General features: G+C 34.9%; 1 long non-coding RNA gene across 1 annotated transcript in view; it reads right to left on the reverse strand.

The window, feature by feature from the left end:
* Window positions 1–1,088: 1,088 nt before the first annotated feature.
* The window catches only part of LOC115897738, an 80,740-nt gene continuing 68,797 nt past the window's right edge, over window positions 1,089–13,031 (reverse strand). The window contains exon 4 of the long non-coding RNA XR_004057516.1: window positions 1,089–1,199. This is a non-coding gene — a long non-coding RNA (uncharacterized LOC115897738). The remainder of the gene's footprint in view (window positions 1,200–13,031) is intronic.

Genomic DNA, 13,031 nt, shown 5'->3' on the forward strand with positions numbered 1-13,031 from the left:
GTGAAAAAGTTTTGTTTTAAACAACAAAAAAAATGAGAGGGAAATTTTTTTTTAAAATACCTGATGTAAATGACGAGTTGATGGGTGCTGACGAGTTGATGGGTGCAGCACACCAACCTGGCACAAGTATACATATGTAACAAACCTGCACGTTATGCACATGTACCCTAGCACTTAAAGTATAATAATAATAATAAATAAATAAATAAATAAATAAATAAATAAAAATTTCTTAAAGTCTGTGTACCTAATATTTTCATCTCTTGTTTTGTATTATTTATATTAGAAATTAAACTGATCTTTACAAGTGGTTTATCATTAACAGCACAAAATGGATGGATTACAAACTCTGAGCTATGAAGGTGAAATGAGAGAAATGAATTTCAGAGATCAGTCAGTAGATGCTGAAGCAGCCTGCGAGAAAGGATGTCCTGGAAGGATGGCCATTTATGAGAACAGAGCCCCATCACCTTGGGTCCATTTTCATGGTCGTGTGCCTCCTACTTCCCCTCATCTGCCTTATCACCTTGCTAAGGTGAAGGAATGGAGGAAAAGAAATCACCTTTGCAGCTTCGTAACAACCTGAGACTTTGAAATTTCTTTTATTCTTTCTATCTACCCTCAAAAGGGGAAGATACTTAATCAGCACTTTTTTTCTTTTTTTCTGGCAATCTTCTGGCTTTCAGGCATTACCAAACATATAATTAAGACATGCTTTACAGCTTGAACCAGCTCAGTTTGTTTGTTTGTTTGTTTGTTTGTTTTTAACACATACCCTTTTTATTTGAAATGGAAAATAAAAATACTAATAAGGGTTTCCTTGTCTAGTCTTGGGACTACACACGAGTTCCCAAGCTGACAGATACTAGATCTCAAATATCTTAGAATTATCTCTTCACATGGATAATGAAAAACTCTGAAGGTTCTATCCATAAGGTTACTGTACTCATTAATTCTAGTCCCCAAATCTTCACGATGAAGGTAGATTCACTGCTTTTACAGTGATATGGTGATAATTGAGCAAATGTCAAACTTCACTTATAGGACAACTGGAATGATCCAAATCTATTTGAGGGTGTTTCCTCTTACCTCTACCCAAACCACAATGTATAAATTGAACTTTGGTTCTGAGAGTGAGCAGCTTTCTTGGAAGTATGACTGGAGAGCAGGAGAGGCAGCCTTGTGCTGTATACTGGGCCCTGGAAGATAGCATAATTTACAAGGAGGTAAATTGTTTTGTGACTCAATTTCTGACTGCTTGTTCAACATGTCTACCTTGATGTCCACAAGCCTTTGAATTCTGTATGTCCCAACCAAAGGTATCCTCTTTCTCTGTTCTTCACTGCATTACCCTCTTCTAAGTTACTCAGGATCAAAACCTGAATATATCTGGCAAATATATATTTGTCTCTCTCTCCCACATGTCTAATCAGTAACCATGGTTTTTTTCGCTTCCACAATATTTTTAAGATATATGTTCCTTTTCACCAATGCCTTTGCTTTTGTTCAGGTCCTCATTTCCTCTGGTTTGAGTTTTGCCACTGGTTTCCCAACCAATAGTCTCCTTCCCCCAATGTACCTAATTAACCCAGTTTTTTGGAAGTACTACTTTGATCATAAACCTTCATTTATACTCCTTCCTCCAGGAAGTGGAGCTTGATTCATCTCTCCACACCACCCCTTCAACACTCATACAGCCAACCCTTGACTAGATTTAAAGACTTATTTCTAATGAGCAGAGTATGAGAATGGAAAAATAGTAACCTAACAGAGGAGTGATCTGGTAGACACTGCCTTAATCAAATGATGGAGGTTAATACCACCAGTGATGTTATGTTGGTATCATGTACTCTCTAACAGGATATGAGAGAGGGGCACTTTGCCTCTATGGCACTCATTTCCAAAACCCACAACCTCAGTCTAAAAAAGAGGAAATTCTACATTGAGGATATGCTTCAAAGTTCTCAAAGTTTTGAAAAACTGAGAAACTGCCACAGGCCAGAGGAGACTAAGGAGGCATGATGATTAAAAGTGTTATAGAATCCTGTATTGGATTCAGAAATATAAAAAATACATTAGTAATCTGCCAGTGTTAATTTTCTGGTTTTGATATGTGTGCCATGATTATTATATAAAATGTTAACATTAGGGGCAAATGAGTCAAGGTATATGAGAACTCAGTAGTGTCATCCAAACTGATTCCAATGTAAAAACAAAAGTTTATTTAAAAAATCTCTGGTTCTTCATTATCGAATATAGTTGTGTATAAGAACTACTATAAAAACTTTTTAAAAACATATATTTCAGGGCTATATCCTTGGAGATACTGATTCTGTTGGCCTGGACAGGGTTCAAGAATCTGTACATTTTAAAGACACTCTTCAAAAAGATTCTGACATGCTGCTAGGTTTGGGAATAACAGTTCTACAGAATTAAACAAAGTAGATTGATATCCCACACTATCCCAGGAATCTGTGGGCAACTTGAGCTGTTAAGTACTCACATTCTTCCCTCACAACCAGAAAATACTTTCATCTTTGCTTAGCTCACAGGGCTTTCCGGAAGTCTTAGATTTTGCTTCATGCGTTACTCACCCATTATCTTTACTCTCTCTCTCTTTGTTTTCTGTTTTTCTGGAAGGAAACACAAGATGAAGTATATAGATTTTCAAATAGTGAATTTCCAGCCCATTCTAAACTTACTCTTTCATAGTGAGAAACCAGTATATCTAATGAGACAGCAGCCTAGGTTAAACAGACCAGATGTTTGAAAATAAAATTTTATTTACTCCCAATTTGTGGGTTCCTCAAAGTACTGGTAAGTGTGGTCCATCTCATGTGTTTTAATAAATAGGTAACAACCTAAGTAAGCTGATCTTTAACTGATTTTAGGAAAATAGAAGGTGCTCTTGACTTAAGACAATCTGTAGTCCCTTGATAAGTTAAATAGTGCTTTGTTTTTTTTTTAATTAAAATAACAGATCTTTCCACATATTTTATGTGATTCAATCCTCAGAATAGTCCTGTGAAGTAGGTATTTTTCAACTCCACAAATGAGAAAATTTGGTCACAGAGAGGTTAATTTTTCCAAGGTCATACAGCTAGTAAGTGGTGAGGCCAGGTTTACATTTCGGGACGCTGACACTCAGGGACTACATTCTGATCCACTGTGATGTACTGCTTCCCTATAGAAATATGTCTGGCACAACTTTAAAGTAGTGAAAAGAATTTGTTACTCCAGCTGGGTCCAGACTACTCTAAACACTAAAACAGTAAAATTGGTGTGCATAGCTGTATACCACTTGCACAAGCTAACTTTAGATTTCTAACATATTTTTCCATAGTTTAAAAGTTCTCATAAAGTATGGCCAATGTTGTGTGTTTGTGTGTGTGTGTGTGTGTGTGTGTGGGTGTAGTGTGTGATTTTTCTGTCAAGGCTCTTTGGTATGCTATATTTGATTCTTATATAGTAGGCAGCTAGTTTCGAGATTCTCCAAGGATAAGAAGATCTGGGATCCAAGACAGTATGCTATGAATGTTAGGTATCTGGAGGTAGGGAGTAACATTTTAAAAAGTGGCAACTTCTTTTTAAAGGGTCAAGAAAGTCAGATAGAAATCATCACAGGCTGACATCAGCTAACTCTGTAACCCCAGGCCTCTACAAAACTAACTACACTAACCTCAGGTCTCTACAAAATGACTGGGTATTTTTGCTTGTAATGTGTTCTCATTGAATTTCACAAAACAAATAAATAAAAGAAGCCTCTGTTGTCACTTCTGAAAAACTCCAGTCTATTACAATGAAGAGAGAGCACCTGTTTAAAAATATTCTGGGTGATAAATCACAGAAGGTTGCATTAATCAAGGCAGCCTAAAGCTGATAAGTGCAATTATGGATTTGTCACCCTAGGGAAATATCTTGATCAAGGCTTCTCAAACCCCAGCATAAACATCCTTGCAAACCTCAAATTCTTGCCCAAAGACGGCTTCACCTAATTTGGGGACTTAGCACATCTTATCCTTAGGGTATTGAAAGCCTTCTGGCAGAGCCTTATCCAATATCCACAGTAATGAAACCTTGTTCTGGTGAGATCTATTAATGGTGTAATGATGGAGTACCCGTACTACCAATTGGCAGCAGTCTTCCCACATCACAAGCGAAGAGAAACAAAAACAAAAACAAAACTTGGGTCCTGTCTTCTCCTGTTTTCATATATTACAGAAATTTTACATGAATTAATGGATAGAAACTAGCTGGATCTCACTATTCAAAGAGATGTCTACACTTACCTTAGATGATTGTTTTTAAATGTTATAAAATATAATTTTAAGGCAATATCATAATTCAAAAAAGTATAAAAATATATTTAAGATCAAAATGTGAAATATTAAGCAATCACTGTTGCATATTATTTTTACATTGTGCATTTTTCATTGGTAGTTGATATCAGTTATTGTGTGTGGTGTTGTCGACAAAATATTTTCTTTGTTTTCTATATAAACAAACTTTGGAAATTCTGTTTGGATGCTGAAATATTCAGAGTTTCTAAATTCTAGTGTTAATGATCTAATTTCATTTTAAGGGCTACGTCTGCCCCCTTCCACCAAAGTTTATTCTGCACATTGCAGGCTACACTGTTTTCATTCCTTCTGATATGAAACCACACATCATCAACTGCTTCTCCCATAGTTTTTTCTTGTCATAATAGACCTCATAGATCTGATATGGTAATGTTAATTAACACTTTTTGTGTGCATCCCATATCGTCCTATTACCTTCTAATAACTGATAAGTCCCTTTGGGATAGGAATTACCATGCTCTTGTATTTTCAAAGTTCTTATTCCATCTTATATTCAATTTACATTTGATAAGCAATAAAGTTTTTTAAAAAATTGGTGCCACTGTGCTTCTTGGATAATATGGAATTCTAAATTGTAAGATGTAAAGTTTCCAGGAAGGGATGCCAGTGAAGGAAAGAAAACATTTCTTTCCTCACCCATCGCTAGGTTCATGGCTGAGACCCCTATTATAAAGGACAGATATGAAGAGCATACAAATTTATTTAATATAAGTTTTATGTGACATAGGAGACCTCAGAAATGAAGACCCAAAGAAACAGAGAAAAGGTATATTTTTATGCTCAGGTTTGATGAAGAGCAGGCAGGCCTTGTGTAGATGTGTGGACAAAAGGGAGTGTGATCTAATGGTAATGCACTGGGAGTAACAAAATTTGTCCAGATTCTTGGCGTCTCTGTATGACATTTCTCTTATCCAGGTATCAGGAAGGACACTTGTCATAAGAGAGTCTTTGGAGAGAAAGGAGGGAAAAGATCAGAAAGTGACCTTCCTAGGTTTTCTGGCTTGCTTCAGGGGTGAAAGGTGACGGGAAGATGAGAGCGGCCTTCCTACTTCTGCTGTTTTCTCAATTTCCGAGGTATCATATTTCGGAGGCGGGTAGTGTTTTCCTGCATCCTCATCACCAGAATGTTTATGAATTTCATGTACAACGAAGGTGAACATTTCAGTTAAGCAGGAAAGGATGATGAATTTAATAAATGATAGCAGCAAATTGTTATCTATCTAGAAAAAATTCTATATAATTCTGAAATGCTAGGTTAAATTAAGTATCTAAATAGAAAAATATAAGGCAACAATCATCTTAGAGGACATGCAAGAGACAATATTGACAATATAGGATCAGGAGAAACTTTTAACCAAGGCAGAAGATACAAACACTTTTAAAAGGAAAGATAGACTTACTGGATTAAATGTAGTTTAAAACTTCGGCCAGACACCTCAAATAATAAGTAAATGATAGGCTTTTGTAATAAAACATAAACAAAACAGTTCCACGTATCTTTATTAAACAAAGGGTTCCAAACCATATTTAAAAACTTAAAAAATAAGAAAATAAACAATTTCATAGAAAATAAGCAAAAACTAAATCCATGTGAATAAACGCCGTCAAAAATCTCCAAATGTTATAGTAGCAAGGGATATTTAAATTAAAGCAACAGTGCTGTATCATTTTATTCACATCAAAACTTAACTAGTGCTGCCAGGAATATTTAGAGAAAAGGATATTCTTCACGACTGTTACCTGGTAATGTGAATAATTGCATCCTTCCTGTAAAATATTTGATAACACTGGTTAAAATCAAGACTACATATACTATATTCCAGGTATGTAACTCCTGGGAATCTCTTTCATAGAAATAAAAACATCAGCAAATAAAAATAAACATACATGAATATTTATTGCTGCATTGGCAAGTATAATAAAAACACTAAAAATAATGACTCAGAGAGTATACTAGTTGACGTAGAGGGCTTCACCCTAAATATTATTATTAATTTTTTATTATTATTTTGTTTTGTTTGGAGACAGGATCTGTCTCTGTCATCAGCTTGGAGTGCAGTGGTGCAATCATGCTCACTACAGCTTCAGTCTCCTGGACTCAAGTGATACCCCCACTTCAGCCTCCTGAATACATGCGGGTGCCACCAGGCCTGTCTAATTTTTATTTTTTCGTAGAAACAGTCGCGCTATGTTGCTTAGGCTGGTCTCACACTTCTGCCCTCAAGCCATCCTCCCACCTAATCTTCCCAAAGTGCTGAGGTTACCGGCATCAGCCACCATGCCCAATCATGTCCTAGGTATTATTGATTAAAAAATGTAGAATGAAGAAAAGTAGGCATGATATGATCTAATATTTATAAAAGAAGAATATAACCTCATATTTATAGATATTATAAGTAATGTTGGATATGAATATTCATATATGTATGTTTCAGATAATGATATGAATATGAAAAGCTATAAATAGATATGTAGTAGATTATTTACATGGGCATTGTTCCCTGGGGAGAAGATGAGAAGGAAAACAGAGGAATATAAAAAAAAAATGTTGTACCTCGAAAACCAACAACAAATGTCCAAGTGTAGAGTGAACGTGGAGGAAGTTTCTAGGTGAAGATGAGTGTCTGGTGGTGGCTGATGAGAAGGGGGATTCCATTTATATAATTATGTAAAATTATGTATACATGCATATTTATAGAGTTTTTTAAATGTAATGAAATATAGTGAATTTGGTCATTCTGTAAAATGTCTCAGCGGTGTCTTCATTAAATCACCAGTGGTTTCATTAACTGGTCACTCTAGCTCATTAGTCCATCCTTCTCCTGAGTAGAAATAAAAGAAAGCTAAAGAGTTTAGCCTAATCATTTTGATCTTTTTAATGCAAAAAAGAAGAGGCACCTTGAATTACAACCTCCTAGAGACAGCATAATACAGTAGAAATAATCTGGGCATTGGAAGCACACTTACTAAGGCTCAAAACTTAATCTAGTCACTCAACAGTTCTATGACCTTGGAAAAGTTGCTTAATATTTATTGCCTTCAGCTTACTCATCTATAAAATGGGGAGAATGAAGCCTATAGGGGAGGACAGTGCTATCTACTGTATTATGATGTGTGTGAAGGTGCCTAGCATAGTGATTGGCACAGTGCAGAACTCAGAGGGTTGCACCTACAATCAATCCACATAATCTAGACACTTGGGTAGGTTGGTGGCAAGAAAAAATCATGTCGTGCTGAATTTAGTGGATATATTTGATGTGGAAGACATTTGAAAAATGATTATGCACAATTAGTTGCTTTCATTCCCTGTAACACCAATGTGCAATAAATAATCTCGGAATTGTCTGCACAGGACTTAAGTTTGCACAGTGGGATCTCTTCTCGCCTTGACTGAGTTGCCCAGGCTGTTCTGAGTTGTTTTTATATATTGTACAGACAGAACATGCTTTCAGATACACCAAGTTGTCCTCTACAAAGAAAGAATTTATGAAGTCCTGTGGTTTTCATTTCATGAAAAGTGGATGTAATTTTTTTTTAGATCATTCAGCTAAGATTATAGGTGCTTTTCCCTAATAGAATTTTCTTCTTATGTATTGGCCTCATTTTTAAGAAAATAGGTTTACTTGTACACTAAATCCATCCAGAAAAACTGGAGGCCTGGCTATGTAGGAGCCAGATAAATAAGGTAGCGCTGAATTTAGTAGATATTTTTGATGCAGAAAGCTCTAAGGGACATGATTACACACAATTCATTTTTGAAAGAAAACTTTCAATTAATCTGTAAGCTATAAAAGCTAACATTTGGAGACATTTTAAAATATTATTACAAAGTTTAAATTTTCTGAACACTGAGAGAAATTTAGTGGCATCTTTATGTGTGTGTTCTATTTGATTTTAATTTATTCTACTTTATAATTTTGCTATAATTCATAATTCAGACACCTTTATAATGCTCAGTTTTTCCACTTCCAGAATGGGATCCACTTGTGGAATTTTAATAGTGACTTCTAGGGTCTTTTAGTCTACTATAAATCATCAGTTAATCCAGTATCTTTCCTTTCTCTGCTTCCAATTATAATTTTCCTCTGCTGTCGTAGCTCCCAATCTGAAAAAGCTTCTGCTTTATATTTTTGTAATAACATTACACTGTTTCAAAAATTTTTAAGCAACTCTTATAGAGCAACACTTACTGAACCAAATAACTTGATAAGGCAACATCTAAAACAAATTCTTTCTACCAAAACTAACCCTGGTAATTCATAAAATCAATCTTTATTTCCTCTTTTCATTTCACCACTTTGGATAAAACAAATCTATCTATTCTGAATGGCCCTATATGGATAGGACAGGCTGATTAGCTCAGATTGCTACCTTAGACCAAGGCTGACTTGATTGCTGTACACAAAAGAACCCTTATTTATTACTGTACCATATATGCGTGTTTCTTTCTGGATGTCAAACTCCTGCAAGGAGTTCAGTTCTTCTCAATGGCTGTCCGGTTTGCTTTTGGAAAGTTGTTCTAAAATTCAGCTTTCAGAATAGGCTTCATGCATCATTCTATCTTTTTAAAAATTACATGAATTTCTTTATATGATGTTTTTCAAATTAGAAAATGTATACTTCTGTGTTGTAACTGATGAAATAATATGCAACAGCAATGTGATTAAAATGTCAATTATCACATCCCTTTCACCCCCATTTTCATAAGATTACCAAGTTTACTCTTCCATGCTCACACAAATGAATACAAGGCATGTAAGTAAAAAAAAAATGGAGTTTTTGGTTGGTTGATTGGATATTTTATCTTCAAATAGTAGAATAAAATAATATATACATTTCCTTTCAGCTTGCTTTTGCTTTTCTTCACTTCATACATCATAGATATCCTATATACCAGGAGATATTCATATATGTTTTTCCTACTTTGATACAAACATGTAAATAAAATTTTACAGAAATAGAGACAAATAATACAAGCCGGTTCAATATTTTTTAGAATAACATTTTTCTTCTTTTTTGTTTAGATTTATGTCTCTTAATATGGCAATTACCTAACACATCCTTCTCTCTTTATTGTATTTTCCAACTTTATTGGGGTACAATTGAAAAATAAACAATATATTTAATGTATATAATGTGGTGTTTTGATATACATATGCATTGAGAAACTGTTAGTGCAATCAAGCTAATTAATAAATCTATCATTTCACAGAGTTATCTTTCTGTGTGTGTGGTGAAAATACTTAAGATCTACTCTCTTAGCAAACTGTAATATGCAATACATTATTATGAAATATAGCCACCAGGCTGTACTTCTTCTCCCTTAATCTTTAAACAAATCTTGCCTCTGTGTTTTTGATCTTCACCTTTGTGCAATGATAAGCACACCTAATATTTGAATAATTATGCCAAAGATTTCTCACTGCTTTAAACAATGCCTCATTGTCTTAACTTCCAATTAATGTGAAATGCCAGATACTAATTAAATCACTCAAGAAATGAAACCGTCTACTCCAGATTTTGCTGTGACCAGCTTGCTATTTTCCACATAGCACAGGTGCTTGATTAAAATCTCAGAGGTGAAACCTGAATGAGCTATTAAGATAACAAGAGTTCTGATAGCTTGAATCCCCATGTACTTTTCAAGCTGCTTGACATGGAGGCCATGGTTTATGATTTTTCCCCAAGGAATATCATGCTTGTGAATTATACGTAGGGTCAGCTCAGGTAAGTGAAAGGTTAACCTATGGGAATACCAATCCTAAGAAAATAGTTTACCTCACAAAATATTTATATTTCCTTTAGGTATTCTGAACATCTTTTTTCTGAAGTTTTCTCTCGTCTTCACATATGTTAAATGCAGGCATCTGCAATTGCAGCAGATGCTATGATGTGCACAGACAGTTAGCCCTCTTCAGGAATTGTCTCAGCCAGGAGAGCCACTTTGACCATGGGTATCCCCCTCACAGGTTTAAAGGGCCAGTCTTCTCACCCTAAAGCAGGACCACTCTGAAGAGTCATCTGGTATTCATAACTTCACACAGGATCAGCTGACACTTCCAATGAGACCACATTGCACCTCAAATTCTTCAGCAGCCCAATCTTCCTTCATTCTTATTCTTCCATCTGACAGTACTTATGTATGAAACTAAACTCATCTTTTCCCCAAAGTGGCCTCCTTGAACTTTATTTTAAAAAGAAACATCTTTTATCGAGGCTTGAAATCTCTTAATCATCTTCACAATTTTATTTTCCCTTATGCCTGTCAATTAACAGATTTTTCACATTTATTCCTCCATAATATCTCTCACTGTGGTGCTTCCTTTCTTTTCCCCACTTTGGATTTTATTGCTACACCTAGACAGTTGTAATAATAGGCTTCCCTATCTCCAGATGTGTCCCTTTCCTATATTTTGCATTCTACAACCAAGTGTTTTTCCAGAACAAATTTTTAATTACATAATGTAGTAAAAGCATCAGACATTCTAAGTGGTCATTAGTGCTCTCCATCAGTATTTCCAGTTCTCCTTCCTCTAGGCACATGATATGGTTACTTTTCCCTACTTCCGTGAAATTGGATATAATAATATAATTTGTTTTGGTCAATGAAATGTGACTAGAATAGATATCACTTGTAAATGGTAGCCTTTAAAAGCCTTAGACCTTTGGTGTTACTGTAACAATATGCCATAGACTGGTTAGTTTATAAGGAACAGAAATTATTTTCAAGCAGTTCTGGAGGCTGGAAAGTCCAAGATCAAGGCACCAGCAAGTCTGATATCTGAGGAGGAACTTCTTGCTGTATCTTCACGTGGTAGAAGGGTGAACCTTGTGTCCACACATGGGGCAAGGTAGAATGGCAAAATAGGGGAATGGACTAGCACCTGCAAGCCCTGATCCCTTCACGAACATGGAGCTGCCGTGGCCTAATCACCTCCCAAAAGGCCTCACCTCTTAATGCTGTCATATTGAGGATTAAGTTTCAACATAAATTTAGGGAGAAACAAAAACATTCAAACCATAGCAGAGCCTGTGTATGCATATCTCTTGCCTGTCCCCCTTCCACGGTGACATTTTAGATGGTGGAAACATTTCTGATGGTTCAGGCTGCATCCCTGATTGAGGACAACATGAAGCAGACCCCTCACCAACCTGAGATGAACATGTAGCAAGAACCTGCAAAAAAAAAAAAAAAAAATATTTTAAGGAACTAACATTTTTGTTTTAAACCTCTTCATAATGTAGTCTATTCCCTGTGATAAAGGTTGCTAATAAGCAATTGGGATAAAATTGATTCTGGAAGTTTCTGTTCAAAGTCCTCTTTCTAGTTCTAATACTTCCAAGTCTGTCTTCCACTCTTTACTTAAATAGACCTCCTTGTTTTTTCTCTCTATAACTTAGAGTTACTTTTGAGCATGTTTTTCTACTGCTTGGAATGTCAACCCATTTTCCTTTCCAATTAAATTATTTACTGCCTTCAAGTCAAGCTTAATCCTGCTTTTACACCAACCCTTACCTGAGTTCCCTAAGGGCCAGAGACTTTGAAATCATGTGACCTCTTAAATTGTGAGATATCATGTGAACTTTCCATGTTACTACTAAATGCCTGTCTCTAAGTGGAGGACAGAACATGATTCCCCCTACCCTGCCCCTTGCCCCTCAGAAAACAGTATTACTGTATTCTGAAATATGATTTCAAAACTATCTGAATTCTTATATTACTATTTACCAGAAAATGATGTGCACATTCTTCTATCTTAAAGTAACATACATGGCCATCACCTAAATGCTTTGTATCAGTAACACTAGTTAAAAAATAAATAAAAGAATGACACTAGCTCAATGATGTATAATTATTGTTCTATATGTTATACATTTTAATATTTACACAGTAAGCTCTTGTACTATACATTTAATATTATGGTGACTCAATAATATGCCAAAGAACCATTATTAATAATTTATATTAGATAGAAAACTATTTTCTGCATAATAATGTCTGTTTCTTACTTACACTTTCATTAAAAGATTTTTCTAATCTTAGCCATTTCACATTTTTATACTTCATCTTTGTTAGCAGTAATAATGATTTTTACTTTCTATTTGTAGGCAAAATCTTAGGTAATCTTATGGTATTTGAAGTTAAAAAATATTTACATATCCAGTTTCAATCTTAGTTGAAAATGAGGGAAAGCATCATAGACTTATTCTGCTGATAAAATACAAAATTCGCAAAGTAATTTAAAAATCAGTATATAGGCAATGTCTGTATATATTAAATAATATTCTCTGAATTAGTTTATACATATATATGCATATGTATGTGTATATATGTACAGACAGAGGGTGCATGGTAACTTCTGTTTTCTGCTCCAAGTACCTTCTTGGATTGATACACATGGAATAAATCCTTATGGTCATTAATTTTCACTGAAAGTAAGAATTTGGAGTTTTTATTTTCAGATATTAATAACTTTTTTAAAAAAACTTTCATTAAATTGCTAAAATTGATTCATTTTAGAGCCTTTGAGTATCCATCCAACAGATATTTATTGAGCTCCTATTATGTGCCAAGTACTATGCAAATCACTAGGGATATAATGTCAAACAAAAAATAGTCTTTAGTTTCAAACTACTCATATGCTAATGAGATCTTTAGTGGCTGAAGCA

Source organism: Rhinopithecus roxellana, chromosome 1, assembly GCF_007565055.1.
Source record: "Rhinopithecus roxellana isolate Shanxi Qingling chromosome 1, ASM756505v1, whole genome shotgun sequence".
Lineage (NCBI taxonomy): Eukaryota > Metazoa > Chordata > Mammalia > Primates > Cercopithecidae > Rhinopithecus > Rhinopithecus roxellana.